General features: G+C 40.4%; 1 long non-coding RNA gene across 1 annotated transcript in view; it reads right to left on the bottom strand.

Annotated features, from left to right (window-relative positions):
* The window catches only part of LOC134346359 (uncharacterized), a 39,961-nt gene extending 22,253 nt beyond the window's left edge, over positions 1–17,708 (bottom strand). The window contains exons 1-2 of the long non-coding RNA XR_010017918.1: positions 17,617–17,708; positions 12,476–12,609 (exon numbers count right to left, since the gene is read on the bottom strand). This is a non-coding gene — a long non-coding RNA (uncharacterized LOC134346359). The remainder of the gene's footprint in view (positions 1–12,475; positions 12,610–17,616) is intronic.
* Positions 17,709–18,313: the final 605 nt, after the last annotated feature.

Genomic DNA, 18,313 nt, shown 5'->3' with positions numbered 1-18,313 from the left:
TTCAGAATCAGAATCAGGTTTATTATCACGGGCATGTGATGTGAAATTTGTTAATTTAGTAGCAGCAGTTCAATGCAATATATAATCTAGCAGAAAGAGAAAAAATTAATAATAATAATAAATAAAATAAAACATAATAATAAATAAACAAGTAAATCAATTACATATATTGAAAAAAAAATTTAAAATGTGCAAAAACAAAAATACTGTATATTAAGAAAGTGAGGTAGTGTCCAAAGCTTCAATGTCCATTTAGGAATTGGATGGCAGAGGGGAAGAAGCTGTTCCTGAATCGCTGAGTGTGTGCCTTCAGGCTTCTGTATCTCCTACCTGATGGTAACAGTGAGAAAAGGGCACGCCCTGGGTGCTGGAGGTCCTTAATAATGGATGCTGCCTTTCTGAGGCACCGCTCTCTAGAGGTGCCCTGAGTACTTTGTAGGCTAGTGCCCAAGATGGAGCTGACTAGATTTACAACTTTCTTCAGCTTCTTTCGGTCCTGTGCAGTAGCCCCTCCATACCGGACAGTGATGCAGCCTGTCAGAATGCTCTCCATGGTACATCTATAGAAGTTTTTGAGTGTATTTATTGACAAGATTCCCTTCATTCCTGAAGAGTGCAGTGACATTTGCAACTTTCTAGCCCTTTGGAACCCTTCCAGAAACTATTGATTTTTGAAAGATCACTTCTAATGCTTCCACAATCTCCACAGCTACCTCTTTCAGAACCATTGGGTGTAGTCTATCTTGTCCAGTTGATTTATCCACCTTCAGACATTTCATCTTCCCAAGCATCCTTTCCTTAGTAAAAGTAACAACACTCACTTCTGCCTCATGACACTCTCGAATTTCTAGAATACTGCTCGTGTCTTCCATTGTGAAGACTGATGCAAAATACTTATAACACACACAGAATGCTGGAGGAACTCAGCAGGCCAGGCAGCTTCTATGGAGAAAAGCACAGTTGACATTTTGAGCCCAAATCCTTCGGCAGGGCTGGAGAGAAAAAGCTGCGGAGTAGATTTGAAAGGTGGGGGGAGATGTGAGAGAAAATTGGAGGGGGAGGGATGAAGCAAAGAGCTGGGAAGAAAGGAAAAAAGTGGATGAGGAGCACCAAAGGAAGGTGATGGGTGGGCAAGGAGTAATGCCTCCCTCCCTTTACCATATTCCACACCCTTTTCCCTCTTTCTTGTTATCTTCTTGCCTGTCCACCGTGTCCGCCTGGTGCTCCTCCCCCCCCCCACCTGTTTACTTTCTTCCATGGCCTTCTGTCTCTTTCACAAATCAACTTCCTAGCTCTTTGCTCCATCCCTCCCCCATTTCACCTATCACCTGGTGCTTCTCTCTCCCCAACCTGCACCTTTTAAATCTAATCTTCTTTTTTTCTTCGCCAATCCTGCTGAAGGGTTTCGGCCCAAAACGTTGACTGTGCTATTATCCATAGTTGCTGCCTGACCTGCTGTGTTCCTCCAGCATTTTGTGCATGTTGCTCGGATGTCCAGCATCTGCAGATTTTCTCTTGTTCGTGATGCAAAATACTGATTAAGTTCCTCCACCATTTCTTTGTTCCCCCCATTAATATCTCTCCAGTGTAATTTTCCAGTGGTCCAATATCCACCCACACCTTTCTTTTACTCATAATAGATAAAAAAAAACTTGTTTTAAATTCTCTTTTATATTATTGGCTAGCTTGCCATCATATTTCATCTTTTCTCTCTTCATGGCTTTTTTAGTTTCTTTCTGTTAATTTTTCAAAGCTTCCCAATCCTTTAACTTCCTACTAATTTTTGCTATACTATATACCGTCCTTTATTTTTATGCTGTCTTTTACTTCCCTCGTCACCTGCAGTTGCCACATACTCCCTTTAGAATTCTTTTTCATTTTTCGGAATGTATCTATCCTGTGCCTTCTGAGTTGCTCACAGGAACTCCAGCCATTGTAGGTCTGCTGTCATCCCTCCTCTCTTATGCCTTTGCTCCATTGTAATGCATCTGACTTTATCATCTCCCTCTCAAACTGTAGGGTGAATTCTATCATATTATGATCATTGGCCCCTAAGGGTTCCTTTACCTTATGCTCTCTAATCAAATATGTAAATTCTGTCATTGTTTAAAGTTATGTTGGCCCACCAGTTCTGTGCTGACCATCAAGCATCCATTAACACTAATCCTATATTAACCTCATTCTCCCGATGTTTCATCAACTCCCATCACATGTAAAAAAATTCTGTAAAGTGAAGATGCTTTCAAAAATAATCAAATGAAAAAAATTGCTATAAAGAACAGTAAACAGTGAAAAAACTAATTCAAATCATTATTTGGTGTGAACCCACTTTGCCTTTAAAAATGCATCTTTTCTCTTAGGTACACTGTCATGGAGTTTTATAAGAAAATTGGCTAGTAGGTTGTTCCAAGCCTCTTGGAGAACTTGTCACAGTTTTTCTGCAGACTTTGGCTGTCTTGCCTGCTTCTGTCTCTCCAGGTAATCCCAGACAGCATCAATGATGTTGAGATCAGGGCTCTGCGGAGGCCATACCATCTGAAACTGTATAAACAATCTAGGGTGCCTAAGACTTTTGCACAATACTGTATAGAGTGGAATAAACCCCCAAGGGCCTTGAACCAAATCAACTACTTATGCTGCCTGACCTGCTGAGTTCCTACAGTATTTTGTGTGTGTTGCTCCTGGTGAGTTTTTTTCCACTTAACTGACGTAGAGACATGGATTGTGAAATCCTACTTGTGGCTGAACATCACTCGTTTAAAATTCTCCTGCGCATAAAATGTTCACACTATATATTAGAATATCTGGACCTATAATTTGTACTTCCCCCTAATATGTTAAAGTAATAGAGAGTACATTAAAGTGAATACAGCTTGATTTTTAATGTATTTTATTGAGTAGACATAGACTCCTAGAGCCTTTGAGTTTTACAGCTCAGCACACTGCATTGCTTATTTCAATGGTGCCTAGGTGTCTTCTGAGTGTTGTGACTGTGTCTGATTGCACCAGCTCCTCTGGCAGTGAGCTCCAGATATCAACCACTCTCTGTGTAAGAATCTTATCCCACAAATTCCTCTTTAGAACTCCTTCCCCTTCTCTTAAAACTAATCCTTCCTGTTTTTGATGCCCCTACCACGAGAAATAAAAATTCTGACTGTAGAAAACCCCTGAATCTCCTTTGCTCCAGTGAAAACAAAAACAGCCTATCTAATCTTTCCCCAGAACAAAGTACTCCAATCCAGGCAACATCCTTGTGAATCTTCTCTCCCCTAACTCTAGTGCAGGCACATCTTCCCTAGAACGTGGTGACCAGAACAATTCACAATATTCCAAGTGCAGTCTAGCTAATGCTTTGTAAATTTGCAACATAATGAACCAACTTTTACACTCTATGCCTGGACTTATAAAGGCCAGCATGTCACATGCCTACTTCTCCAACTTGTTGCCCTGTGTGTCTGGCCCCCATCTCCCACAGATACACTCAGTGTCTTGTACTCCTGCTCCTTAACGCAAATATCTAATTAGCCAGTCATGTGGCAGCAGCGCAATGCGTAAAAGCATGCAGACATCGTTGGGAAGTTCACCTGTCGTTCAGACCAAACATCAGAATGGGGAAGGAATGTGATCTAAACGACTTTGACTGTCATTTTATTGTCAAAGTATGCATGTTCAATACAACTCTGATATTTGTCTACTCCAGATAGCCATTAAATACAGTAAAACCATGGGTGTTGATGAAAGGAAAGACATCAACTCCCTGCTACTCCCCAGCACAAAAAAGAAAAGGAACAAAACTCACAGACCCCCAAATCCTCCCTACCGCACAGCAAAAAACAGCCACAATAACAATCACTGATGCTCTGCACGTTGCAATCTCTGACCCCCTCACTGACAGAATAGTACAGAGACAGTAGCACCAAACCCCCAACACCCACACACAAAATTAACAGATCACCCACCCGCCAATCATCTACAAGAAAGATCACACTGAAAAACTGAAGGAAACTAATATAAAGTACAGTCCGATAATAACATAAATCTCAGAATATGGGAAATGTCTTTTACTGTGCATATGAGGAGAGCAGCTGCACGAACTCAGCCCTTCTGTAAAGCGTGATTGCTGACCCAGCTCCTACTGCTGCCAATCCGGGAACAAACACGCTGATCCAGCTGCTGACCGTCTCCGTTAGGAGCCATCGCTGCCCCATCCGTATTCACCCGATGCTGAAGGATCACTGGGGACCTGAGTCACCCCAACCTCAATCTATTCCAGCTGCTCCCATCCGGGAAATGGTACCGCAGCATAAAAGCCAGGACCAACAGGCTCCGGGACAGCTTCTTCCACCAGGCCATCAGACTGATTAATATGCTGACTGTATTTCTATGTTATATTGACCATCCTGTTGTACATACTATTTATTATAAATTACTCTAAATTGTACATTGCACATTTCGATGGAGATGTAATGTAAAGATTTTTACTCCACATGTATATGAAGGATGTAAGAAATAAAGTCAAATTCAATTCAATTTATCCTCGCCACTTTGAAATCAAGTTGTTCGTGAATCCATTGCAACAAGTTGTCCAGTGATTGCAGCATGATGTTTAGAACTGATCAACGGAGTGAGCCCTTCTGGTCACCTCTCCACAATGGAGACAAATGGAGACTGAACCTGGTAGATGCCATGAGCAAAAATCAATGCAACCAGGCAGATCTTTTATTTCCCATTTTATTCCAAATCATACATGAATGAACAGCAAGAGCACAAGGGTCATCCTAGACAGAAATATGTCCCACGCAATTCACAATTAACTAAGAACTTGATACCACACAAAACATCAGCCTCACTGAGATACTTCACACATGGAAGTGCCCAGCCCAATTTTCTAATGGGTGTTATTTGACCCAGACGTGAATATTGTTAAGATTATTGGGAAAAATAGTTTTCATATGATATTTATCCAGATGAAAATGGGTCTAAATTCCAGGCAAAACATCTTAATGGAGTTTGTGCAGATTCCCTTGCTTAGTCAAAGAGTGAAAAAGTGCTAACATTTTACCAAACCCTGTCTGGATCTTTCAAGTTCTAGTTCTTGCACACAAAGCAATTTCAGGATTCTATAGTTTTTTTTTCAGATTTCCAGTGCAGATGGTTTTAATTTTAAACTCCATTGTGTTATCTTTGACAGAAACCGATGTGAACTTTAAAGCGTTTAGAGAAAAGGTTGAAATTAAATACAGACTGAGTACTAGGAAACAAAGCCTAAGACTGAAATACATGTCCGTGTCTAAGAGCTGCCACATTTGCTGATTGTAAGTATGCCAGAAGATATTTTACAGACTTATCATGAATTGTCATACCGATCGCATTGAGGTGTGATCTTATGGTTGAAAGGTGAGCCAAATGATATCTACTATTATTAAAGTAGTGGAATAATTATGGAGTGTCACTCAGCCATAAGGCTCAGGCTTTGCGTTATGGACTCCAATGTGCATACTTCGATGAAAAGGTACTGGGAAAACTGATGGGGATAAAGTCAATGGACAAATTGGCCAACTTCCTGTAGAAATGGCTACATAATTATTGCATGCATTATTTGACCTTTATGGAATTTCCATGGATTCCAAATAAATTCTAGAAAATTGGGAATCCACAAGTATTACACCACTATTCAGGAGAGACAGAAATCAGAGACTGTAGGCTGATTGAACTAATGCTTGTCATTGGGAAAATGCTGGAATCCACTCTTTAAAGAGATTGCAGAAGGACATTTAGGAACTTAAGAGGGGTCAGCATCAGGAGAAGATGGTGCTGGTGCTGCAGGGCGATATTTTGCAGTCAGTTCACAAAACTACTTAATGCTGGGTATGTCTCTGCTGAACTACAGTAGCTGCAATCCGTAGCCTGTACCTTCCCTTAAGAAATGTACCTTTGAACTTTCTAAATGAACTAGTAATTTTATGATCTCCTAAATGATTCGCCAAACTTGACTGTCAGGAATGTAGGCATGGTGGGTGAAGTGGGCAAAGTTCAGCCATCACCAGAAGACAGAGGCCAGGTGGACTTCAAGCCAGATTAAAGTAACAAGGTCTGAGAGTGGAAAATGAATCGGCCTTCAGAGTCATTACTGTGTGCCAGTCAAGATACTACACCTGAGTCCATCCCATCCACTTGCATTTGAACTGTGTCTCTCTTTTCTCGTTACTACCATCGAGTGGGAATACAGGAGCTTTGAGTCCCATGCCACCAGGTTCAGGAACAGTTATTGTCCTACAGATATCGAGCTACTGGCCTGGCTTCACTCGACTCAGCACTGAACTGCCTGTGGACACAACTTCGGGTCTCTGCAGTTCGTGCTCTCAATATCATTTGTTTATTTTTCTGCACTATTTGTCCTCTTTTGCACATTGGATATTAGTCAGTCTTTGATTTTTTGTGCACGCTATTGTATTTCTTCATTTTCCTGTGGGTGCCTTCAAGAAAATGAATCTTAAGATTGTATAAGGTATACATATTGTTATAGTGATTTCTGGGTTTAGGACATAAACATTTAGCAATTGTCTTTGGCTACCAGTCTTCACATCTGAATATATATCGTGGATTTCATTTGGAGTGCAACTCTGTGAAGCACCTTCAATTACTCCAAAAGACTGAGGTTTGGTAAAATACTGAAAGGCTTCTATTCGCTGTACAATACGACCTCCACAGTGAGTGTCTGCCCCCGGACTGAGGGGGAGGGGCAAGGCGAACACCTTTATACAGGACTCTGTGGGAGGAGCCACAAGGGCAGTCAGCAGAGGGGTGTGTCCAGACAGGTAACCGAGTTACAACATATATACATGGTTTACCACACTCTGAAAAATGGGTTCCTAAAGGCAGTGAGTCTCAGCCCAGACAATGCTGATTTGGATGTCTGTGTTGTGGATGCGAATCAGGAGGTGCGAAGGTTGTATGTAGTTACAAAGAAAGCATCGCCCATACATTGTAAATATGGAATTGTCCTTTGATGTTTGACACGTAAAATATCAAGTCCCATGTTGGGCCAGAGAAACCTTTTGACCGAAAGCATCTCCATACGATGCCTGCTGTACCTTGTTTTGTCGAATGAAGAAGCTGCTTTGTATCTATACCAGTAATTTTCTCTGGTGACTTCATTCACGCAACAACATATATTTTGATAACAAACTTACTTTAAATTTTGAACTTTTGAACATGGACTTATGTAAGAGAAATTGTGGTTGAAAAACTTGTATTCTTTAAGTATGTAACATTAAATGCAGATTAAAAGATAGCATTCGGTGTAGTGCATTTGGAATTTGAGAGAGTAATCTAAACGGTGCCAAATAAAATGCTTTTGTACAAAATAACAATGTATGAGATAAGGGATAATGAACTAAAGTAACTTTATTTATTATCAAATACATATATATGTCACCAGAGAGCATGGCCTGGCTGGTGGGTATCTTTGTTATTCAATGCTGATTTCCTGAGATAGTGCTCCATGTAGATGAGCTTAATGATGGGGAGAGCTTTACCCGTGATGGACTGGTAATATGTTTAGCTCTGAACCAATCTCAGGAGCGGTATGGAATGAATTTATCCTGACCAACAAATTCTGGCCTTGTGCAAAATCCTCACACCCTGAGTACGTATAAAAGAATATCGATCGTGTCGTGTTTCAGGGTTGATAGTATGAGGGCTGTTCCAGGGAAATGCCATGCCAATTCTGCCATAAATGTTTTCAACACAGTGTTGGCATAATCCAGCCTAGATGCCATCTCCTGTCAAGCATTGTGTGGTGCTGGTCTCTTTGACTGACAAATGTGGTGGGTAAAATATTGATTAGTGAACACTGGTGAACTCTACTGCTCTTCAGTAAATGGAGGTGTAGAATATTTACGTATAGCTGAGAGGTTGTCAGTTTAATATTTCATTTAGGCAAGCAATGCATCACTCATTGAGAGGTCAGCCAGAATATTGATTCTATTACTGTCTAACTCCGAGACAGGATTTTAACCGGCTGAGGTGGACCTGATGCTTTAAAGTTTGTTAGTGAGCTCCCCAGGTTTTTAGAGTAATAGAGAAATCTAACACAGAATCAGGTCCTTCAGCCCATCGAGTTTGTGTTGACTTTCAGTCACCAATCTAAACCAAACCCAATTTATTCTCCCGAATTAACCATCATCTACTTCCAGATTGGGGCAATTTACAATGCCTATTAAACCTATTGAGCCACACATTGTTGGATAATGGAAGGAAATGAGGACACATGGCATAAAACCACATAGACACAGGGATATCATGCAGCTCCACACAGACACAATGAAGTTTGGGATTGAACTCGGGTATCTGGAACTTTGAGGTACTTTGCCAACCAGCACGATAGTTTAAATAATAAAAATCCTACTGTGATCAATTTACCACTGTATCCTTGTGTGAATTGACATATGTTCTTTAGATTGCTGTTCTGTCTTTGCAAACATATTCTCTAAGGCATTGATAGATCAGTGCAGCAAAAGAAAAACACTTTTTTCATGGTTTTAATTTCCTAAGGTGCATTGCAAATGCATACAATTGGAGCTCAGCATGGAAGCTTTGACAGCTCACAGTGGAATTGAAACTTTAAGATGAAGTCATGTTGGATTTCCAGGTGTTAATTCATGTTGGGACTGGTCTTGCAGAATTGGCCTACCACCAGTTTGCTGTTGGAACCTTTTAAGGAAATATTTTTTGAATGGTTGTGTTTTGAAAGTTTTATTTGTTGTGTTATTCATCTCCAGATTAAAAAATGCCAAGTGTTTTGTTATCTTAGTTTTAGATACATTTGATTTCTTAAAATTGTTATAGCTGCAGATGGTTGTGGGGATAAGCTCCCATAACCATTAAATGCTCCCAATGGTTATGTATCTCAAATAGCCTCTGACAACCAAGTCTAGCTCCTGGCATTCATATGTAGATTAGCAAGCCTGTTTGAACTATTTCCACTGACAGGAGAAGACACAAAGGCGGGTGATTGGTGCCTTAAAACCAGTCACTTCGGACAGATGGGGATTGTCAGCTGTGTTTGGCAGCTCATCTAGAAGAAGGAAAACTCTAATCTCAAACCTCCGCTGACTTGCGGCTATACCCATTCATGGGGAAGGTTTCAGGAATAAACACCAAGTGAAAATCCAGAACTGGGTTGCCCTAAGGCAGTTCTACATTGAGTTCAACACTGACTGGCAGCTCCTGTAATGCCGCTGGTGCCAAACTGTATCAGTCTCTGCCGTTCCTTTGGATTCATCAGCTGCATGGAGAAGGGGAGCCTTGTCCATGTACACGTACATGTGCAACAGCTTGATCCTCCATATTGTACTGCCCTGCCTTGCGTACAGGTTTGCATATTATGCTGGCGGCTAAGACACAGCGTCCATGGTCAACCCGGACCACCGGCGGGTCTCAAAGTTACATGCGGCGTACTGGCTTATTCAAGTAAATAAAGGATGGCACAGCAGTGTAGTGGTTAGCAGAGCACTATTACAGTGCCAGTGATCCAGGTTCAATTCCCGCCGCTATCTGTAAGGAGTTTGTTCTCCCTGTGACCGTGCGTGTTTCCTCCGGATGCTTCAGTCTCCTCCTATGTTCCAAAAACTTATGGGTGAGCAGGATAATTGGTCACACACACTCAATGCTGAAGGAACTCAGCAGGCCAGGCCCCAGGCAGAGTGTATAGTCAACGTTTTGGGCCGAGACTCTTCAGCAGGATACTTGGATAATTGGTCACTTGGGTGTATTGGGCAGCATAGGCTCAATGGTCCAGAAAGGACAGTTCCTGAGCTGTATACATAAATAAAAAAAACAAGCTGGTCCGTTGCCAGTAGCACTGAACGCTCGACATTGAAATAGCTATATTTAACCACAATTGTATTTATTCTTCTGTTAAAAATTCAGCTGTTTCGCAACATTTTTCTTTGTGATGAATGAAGTCTAACTAATCACAGATAGTATGTCAAAGATTTACTTATGTTTTATTACATATTGTTCAGTACTACTGTTTGATCCGCAGGGTTTCGTGGTCAAATCATTTTCCATGACTTTGCTTGGAGGCACCAAGTTGTAACTTATTGTTTATGAGGTGTTTGTGATCTGAATACTTGTTTTCTTTTCATTGGTTGGTAGTTCACAATTTAGTTATCACTGTATCCATTGGGTTATTGATTTACTTATGTTACCTTATACCTAATGTTGCTTTGCAATGCTTTTACAGTAGAAAGTCAGCATTTTGGAGGTTTTTATCAAGAAGGAATAGAAACATGATGTGTTTGCTATCCAATTATCCATATAGACCTTTGTTTCTTACTTTTTGGGAGTTTTCCTTCATTTACATATTCAAAATATGATCTCTTACACTTTCCTTTAGAGTACAGCTTATCACATAGAGGATTCGTACTTCTGCTGCTGCTTTAGAAATGCATTTATGACAATGTCTTTTTACTTCTTTTGTTCTTGGGACAGTGATAACATTTTAAACAAAAGGAGATTGCTACACCCTTTATATCAAATGGTAAAATAATACTGACTGTCATCATTGCTTGTTACGAATATAAGAGAGAAAGAACTAAATAGCTGAACAGCATATATTTTGCTAAAAGTTGTATTCATTGAAACTAATACAACAATAGGCCATTCTCTTTTAATAATTTGAGATTACTGCAATGGGGCATATTTTCTCCTTTGCTGTCATGTTTTGTAAATTCAAAACATTTAACGAATTCAAAGGGAGACACGGGAGTCCAAAAACGTGAGTCTAACTTTATTCTTTACTTTAACCAAGATGTAATGTATCATGTGGTAGCATGATGACATTTACAATTCATGTGTTTATATATATAATCTTAGGAAATCTGGCAAGCCTACATTACTGTGCAAAAGTCTTATGCACATTTATATATATAGTTAGGGTGCATTAGACTTCTGCTCGGTAATGTAGTAGTTTTATGTATTGCACTGTACTGTTGCAAAAAAAACAACAAATTTCATGACTCGTGAGTGCTGATAAACCTGATTCTGACATGGGTCTCTATTGTGGTCTGAGAGAGGGAAGGCGGCAGGGAGAGGGGTAAAGAGGAAGGGAGTGGGAAGTACCAGAGAAACATTCTGTAATGATCAATAAACCAATTGTTTTGAATCAAATGACCTTGTCTGGTATCTTAGGCACTCATGCCACCCTCCACCCCGCCACTTCTCTGTCACCTGTCCCACACCCCTCCCACGATACTCCTCCCTCATTATTCCCAATCAGCATGGAACCATGCTTCCATTTGGAATTTGAGTGGCTAGCTGATACACAATAATTATTTGAAAGCCTGCTAAACTATTTCACAGGCTGTACTGACTGCCATTCCTTTCAAATACTTTGAATACACCTGAGTGTCCCTGATGTTAAAGTACAGCATAGGAATAGGCCATTCAGCCCACACCGTCGTGCTGAGCAAGCTAAAAAGCAAATCAAAGACTCTCAAACACTATTCCCTCCTACTCACACAACGTCCACATCCTTCCGTCATGTTTGCCGATCCAAACATCTCTTAAAGCTTTCTTATGTATTTGTCTCAAACACCATACCAGGTAGCACATTCCAGGTGTCCACGACTCTCTGAGTAAAGCACTTACTCCTCTCATCCCCCTTCAATCTACCCTCTCACCTCCCACCTTCAATGCATGCCCTTGGTATTCAGGAACAATTCACAAACAATTAATAGTAAATACAGTATTGAAATCCTTTCATGATTATTCAGCATTTAAAATAAAATCATAACTAATCACTTAAAACTCAATTATGAATCTTAAATGAAGTAGTAAAGTCATAGAGTTATGCAGCACAGAAACAGATCCTTCGGCCCAACTCTTCCATGCTGATCTAAATTTCTACGAGAGAAAGTTTCATTTGCCTGCACTTGGCACATCTCCTTCTAAACCTTTTCAATTCTTGCGCCTTTGGAAATGTGTTTTAGCCACTGGCATCCGTGGCTGAGGTGTATAAGATCAAAGGTAAGGCTGAAGGCACAAGGTTAAACGAGAATATGTGGAAGAATGTTTTCAGCCAAAATTGTTTGGAATCTGGAACATGCTACATGAGTAAGATTGATTGGCTGGTTGAGTCTCAACAACAACCTTGCACTCAATGTCAGTAAGACAAGGAAATAGACTGTGGATTTCAGGAAGAGGAAATCTTCAAACTCAAGTCTTCATTGAGGGGTTGGAAGTGGAAAGGGTGAGCACTTTCAAGTTCCTGGCTGTCTCTGAAGAACTATACTGGGCCCAACATATTGATGCAATTGCAAAGGAGGCACACCAATGGCTATATTTCATTAGGTGTTTGAAGAGATTTGGTATGTCACCAAGCCTCCAGGAAATAGCTACCAATGCAACGTGGATAGTCCAACACATATGGAGCAAACTGAAGTCAATAGTCACAAATAATACAACTCACCTAAACAGATTTGGCCGGCTGGTGGCATTGTGGCATCAGCGCTGGACTTCGGAGCGAATGGTAGGAATGTGAAGAGGGCATGTCCCAGACCATGGGGGTCCTTAATGATGAATTCCTCCTTCCTGAGACACCACCTTTTGAAGACGATAAAAACATAATTTAACAGACAAACAGAACTTTGCTAAACAGATATGCAATGCAGGCTTTGTAAAATACCATTAGTTAGATTTTTTTATGCTGACTTTTTGTACAACAGAATAAGGTGATTTAGATTTCTCCTTGTGTCATTGTACCTTCTTGAATGAATCCTTCATCTTATTATTTATCTGAGCTAAGAATATAGGGTGTTAGGTGTCCCATGAGTTTCAAGAACAGCAACTGTGCTTCTTTTTAATTCAAAACTTGGCAAAATGTACAACAATTCAAACTAGGAGACTTCAATGTCAGAGATGCAAAACCAGCAAGTATTATATACACTTAGCAGATGAAGCAGAATTTTTGGGCAAACGTTAACTGATTCTTTTTGTGCAGGACTAATGGTTTACAAATTTTGGCTTACATTTTAAAAAATCTTTTCCTTTTCCAGAATTCAATTTGCATCTGCAAATGTGGTGGTGAGCAGTATTTGTTAACAAATGCAGTTCTTTTGGTGAAGTATTCCCAGAAAGACATTGGGTAGGGAGTTTCAGATTTAGACATGGCAAGAATGAAGGACAGAATATTTCTAAGTCAGGACTGTTGAAATGTACTTGTAGTAACAATATGGCATTTTTATCTGTAACAAAATGGAGCCTGTGTTGTACCACACTGCTTTGCTAATGGTGTTTGTGTAACCTTATGCTGATGAAACTTGAGTCCTTGATAAACTTGCAAACACGAGGAAATCTGCAGATGCTGGAATTTCAAGCAACATGCATAAAAGTTGCTGGTGAACGCAGCAGGCCAGGCAGCATCTCTAGGAAAAGGTACAGTCGACGTTTCGGGTCGAGATCCTTCGTCAGGACCAACTGAGAGAAGAGCTAGTAAGAGATTTGAAAGTGGGAGGGGGAGGGGAAGATCCAAAATGATAGGAGAAGACAGGAGGGGGAGGGATGGAGCCAAGAGCTGGACAGTTGATTGGCAAAAGGGATATGAGAGGATCATGGGACAGGGGGCCTAGGGAGAGAGAAAAAGGGGAGGGGGGGGAAGCCCAGAGGATGGGCAAGGGGTATAGTGAGAGGGACAGAGGGAGAAAAAGGAGAGAGAGAAAAAGGATGTGTCTATGTAAATAAATAAATAATGGATGGGGTATGAGGGGCAGGTGGGGCATTAGCGGAAGATAAACTTGATAAACTGCAGACCAACAGATGCATTACTGGAAGAAGTTTAAATACACTGATTAAGCAGATGAATAGAATGCACCATGTCCTTGAACCCGTGTATAATGGAGTCACTATGCTGTCTGTTTTGTTGAAGCTGTCACTGGCTCTTGTGCAGTGCTAGTCTTCCCTTGCAACAGGTAAACACACTCTTGAGTTAATTGTTGTTTGCTATAAGGTGTAGTGAAAAGGTGCTCAAGAGGGTCAAACGTACCTTGACAGTGAACCTGTATATTGTTCTCAAACATCTACTCCCATTGATATTTAGTTGTAGATGTAGGTGATTTGAGAGGTCCTATTGGAATAGCCCGGGCCGGTTATTGCAGTATATTTAGCAGGTAGTATACACAGCAGCCACTGTGTCAGAAGAAAAAATGCTTAGAGTGAAGGACATAATGTACAAATGTTTGTAAATCTAGTGCCTTAGCTCATGTCAAGAAGACCACAACATCAGTGGTGAGGACCAAGAAGGTAAGGTCAAAGGGAGGTGGAGGAGCATTTACGGTGCTGCTTTGAGTCAGTGCATTGTCAAATATTCAGGGATTCACCTTTAAGTCTGAATGAATGCACCACAGTTGTCATCAATTTCATCAAGACCCATGCCATGAGCGTATGCCTTCCAGAACATTCCGGACATACTCAAACCGAAAACCCATGGGTGAACAAGGAGTTTTGTAGTCTGCAGAGAGCTAGATCTGTGCCATTCAAGACTGGTGATCCAGAATGACACAAGAAATCCAGGTATGAGCTACAAAAAGCTATCTTACGAGTGGAAAAACAATTCTGATTGAGGTTAAAGATGAAATTTGATGCATGTCAGTCTTGGGAGGGTTTGCAGGCTATTACTTCCTACAATCAAAACCTAACGTCTTGAATGGCTGTGATACTTTACTTCCAGATGAGCTCAATGCCTTTTATGCACACTTTAAAAGGGAGAGTAAAACTGCATCTATGTAAATCTCTGCAGCATCCGGTGTCCCTGTGACCTCCGTCTTGGAGGCCAATATCAGAAAATCTTTCAAGAGGGTGAACCCTCGCAAGATGGAGTATCTGGTAGACATTGAAAACCTGTGCCAACTAACTGGTAGAAGTGTTCAAGGATATCTTTAGTCTCTCACTGCTGCAGTCGGAGGTTCCCATCTGCTTCTAAAGGCAACAAATTGTGACCAAGAAAAGTAGGATGAGCTGCCTCAACGACAATCACCCAGTCGCACTCACATTTGCTTTGCTGAAGTGCTTTGAGAAGATTGGTCATAGTTAGAATCAATTCCTGTCTAAGCAAGGACCTGGACCTGCTGAAATTTGTCTATTGCCTCAGTAGGTCTACGATGAATGCAATCTCACTGGCTCTTGGATCACATGGACAATAGTAATACCTATGTCAGGCTGATGATTATTTTCTACAGCTCAGCGTTCAACACAATCATAATACCCTCAATAGTAATATCAGCAAGCTCCAAAACCTGGGCCTCTGAATTACCATCTGCAAATGGATCCTTGACTTCCTCTCCAAGAGACCACAGTCTGTGCAGATTGGAAATATAATTTCCTCCTCACTAACAATCAACACTGGCGTACCTCAAGGATGCATGTTTAGTCCACTACTGTACTCTGTCTACACAGACGATAGTGTCCCTAGGCACAGCTCAAGCACCATCTATAAACTTGCCCATGGCACAACTATAGCTGACAAAATTTTGGATGGTGTCGAGGTGGCGTACAGGACTGAGGTAAGTCCCACTGGTTGAGTGGTGTCACAACAACAACCTTGCACTCAATGTCAGTAAGGAATTTATTGTGGACTTCAGAAAGGAAGTCGAGGGAACACAAACCAGTGCTCATTGAGGAATCAGCAGTGGGAAGGCGAGCAGTTTTAAGTTTCGGGGTGTCAACATCTCTGAGGATCTATCCTGTGCCCAACATATTGATGCAATTACAATGAAGTCACAGAAACAGTTATATTTCATCAGGAGTTTGAAGAGAATTGGTGTATCACCAAGACATTCTCAGATGTACTGTGGAAAGCACTCCAACTGGTTGCATTACCATCTAGTACGGAGGAGCCACTGCACAGGATTGGAAAAAGCTGTGGTAGGTTGTAAACTCAGCCAGCTCCTTCATTGGTCAGCAGCCTCCATTTTCAAAAGGTAGCATTCAGCATGAAGGACACCCAGCTCCCAGGACAAGCCCTCTTGTTTTTCCTACCATCAAGGAGAAGACACAGGACCCTGAAGACACACACTCAACATTTCAAGAACAACTTCTTCCCCTCCACCATCAGATTTCTGAATGAACAATAAACCCATGAACACAACCTCACTATTTTTTTCCTCTCTTTTTGAACTACTTATTTAATTTAAATTTGTATGTATGTATTTTTCATTGTAATTTATAATTTTATTGTTATGCATTGCAATGTACTGCTGTTACAAACCAACAAATTGCATGACATATGCAGGTGATATTAAACCTGATTCCGATTCTGTAATGCAAATCTAATGCCTTAGATTATTGATTCTCAACCTTTCTCCGCTTATGGCACACTTGTGATTTTAATTTACCTCTGTCAAGCCCACCCTCCATTGCCTCCAATAGTTGCTAAAGTTTTTTTGTCAACTGTACTAATTATTCTAATATACAGCAGTACTCATGTTTTAACACATTGGTATTATTATATGGTAAAGATAATACTACAGGTGTATAAGAAAAATAAAACTATTTCAAAGCTCTGAATTGGATATTTTATTTATAACCATTCTTCCAACTAGCAATGAAAAAGTGCTTAATATTGTTCCTTTGTGTATTTAGTGAGATCCTCGTGACTGATCTAAACTGTTGAGTTCTTGAATATCTGATTGCAACTTGGTTAAAGATAATCGAAGATCATCTCTTTTCACAACATCAAGATGGTTACGAGCTTTTGACAGCAGGTGAAGAGGCTGACTAAAACCACACTCAACAAGATAAGAGTTGGGAAATTAAAATAAAACTACTAGAAACAATTTTGCTTTCTCTCAGAGCTTGGAAGCTTATTTTGAATATCACTACTTATCCAGAAATTTTGCTTGCTGCATTTTAATTTTGCTTGAGCTCTGCAGCTTAGTAAGACATTCTTGCAATGTGGTGTCAACATCAGTCACATTCACCCTTACTGGGTCCACCACCTAATCTGGAAATTGCATCTTCAGCAGGTCTCTGAACCAAAATTCCATCTCACTTTGCAGTTTTTTCGTATACAATCAGACTATCATCTTGCAATTCAATTTTAAGTGACCAGCGAAGGAAATTTTATTAACTCATGATGTCCAATATTGCAGTTGAAAAGTTTGAGTTTTCCAAGGAAAACGGTAATAGCCTCTTTGCATGAAATGCAGTTGTTTTGGATTTGTTTGTTTAATAAATTCAGATTTTCAAATATATCTGACAGGTAAAATATATCAGACATAGCAGCGGCAATTTGTTCTCCAAGCTGCTACGCTGATATAAAAAAAGAAAACTTTAAAAAAATGTAAATATCATATACAGTATGTGTGTTTGTACAGTTATAAATAAATAGTAACAACAGTACAATCGTGTGAGTAGGCTCTATAGAAATTAATAAATGTTGAAGAATTATAGTAAGCATAATCTCACATCAGTATTGAACATACCGAACATGGAAAAATAAAAACTCGCTTTTTAGGCAGTATTTTCAAAAAATACATAATTTAATTGTTGCAAATGTTTTTTAAAAGTGCTTTTATATATGCAAATTCTATGTAGCAATAAAGAGCACGTACTCACCAAGAGAGCAAATTGAACTTCCTTTCAAAATATGCTAAGTATTAGAGAGTAATGGAAGTTTTAGTGGTAGAGTGACGTGGCGGCAGACTTCCTGCATTCTTTGCTCTCTACAGTTTCGTCGTTTCTGACAGTAAATGCAGCCTTCATGTCACCTTTTATAAGTATTATAACATGCATGGGTCAGTAGAAGGCAAATGGAATCAGCCTCCTGCTGCATACTTGCTGACTGACCTTGCCCAATATGCAACTTGTGATTTGGGGGTGCATGTGGACAGGGCTCAGTACGCTGCCCTGCAGGGTGTAAACGGTGATTTGTGTGTGGCTAAGCAGGAGCAGAGATAATGACGACTGACGTAACGCTCACACCCCCCCACCCCCACCAAGGCCACACACAGGCTAAGCTGTTTTGCTGATTCATTTGCATCATCTTGCATATTTTTCCATTCATTTCACTCAGAGTTTCAATTACATAGTCATTTAAAAAATTTTTATATTTACTTTAGTAATACTTCATTAGAACAATAAACTTATCATGGCCCATTCAGAAAATCCTGAAGCCCCCAAGTTTCTTGCTGTTTAGTTTTGGCCCCTGCCCCTCCGAAATCTGGCTTGGCCCACTGGGGGGCCATATGGTGCATGCTGAGAACCCTTGCCTTAGATTATGTCAATAGCCTCAGTTAAATTGTTTTTTTGTTAC

Source organism: Mobula hypostoma, chromosome 5, assembly GCF_963921235.1.
Source record: "Mobula hypostoma chromosome 5, sMobHyp1.1, whole genome shotgun sequence".
Taxonomy (NCBI): domain Eukaryota; kingdom Metazoa; phylum Chordata; class Chondrichthyes; order Myliobatiformes; family Myliobatidae; genus Mobula; species Mobula hypostoma.
This window is presented reverse-complemented; position numbering and strand designations above follow the sequence as displayed.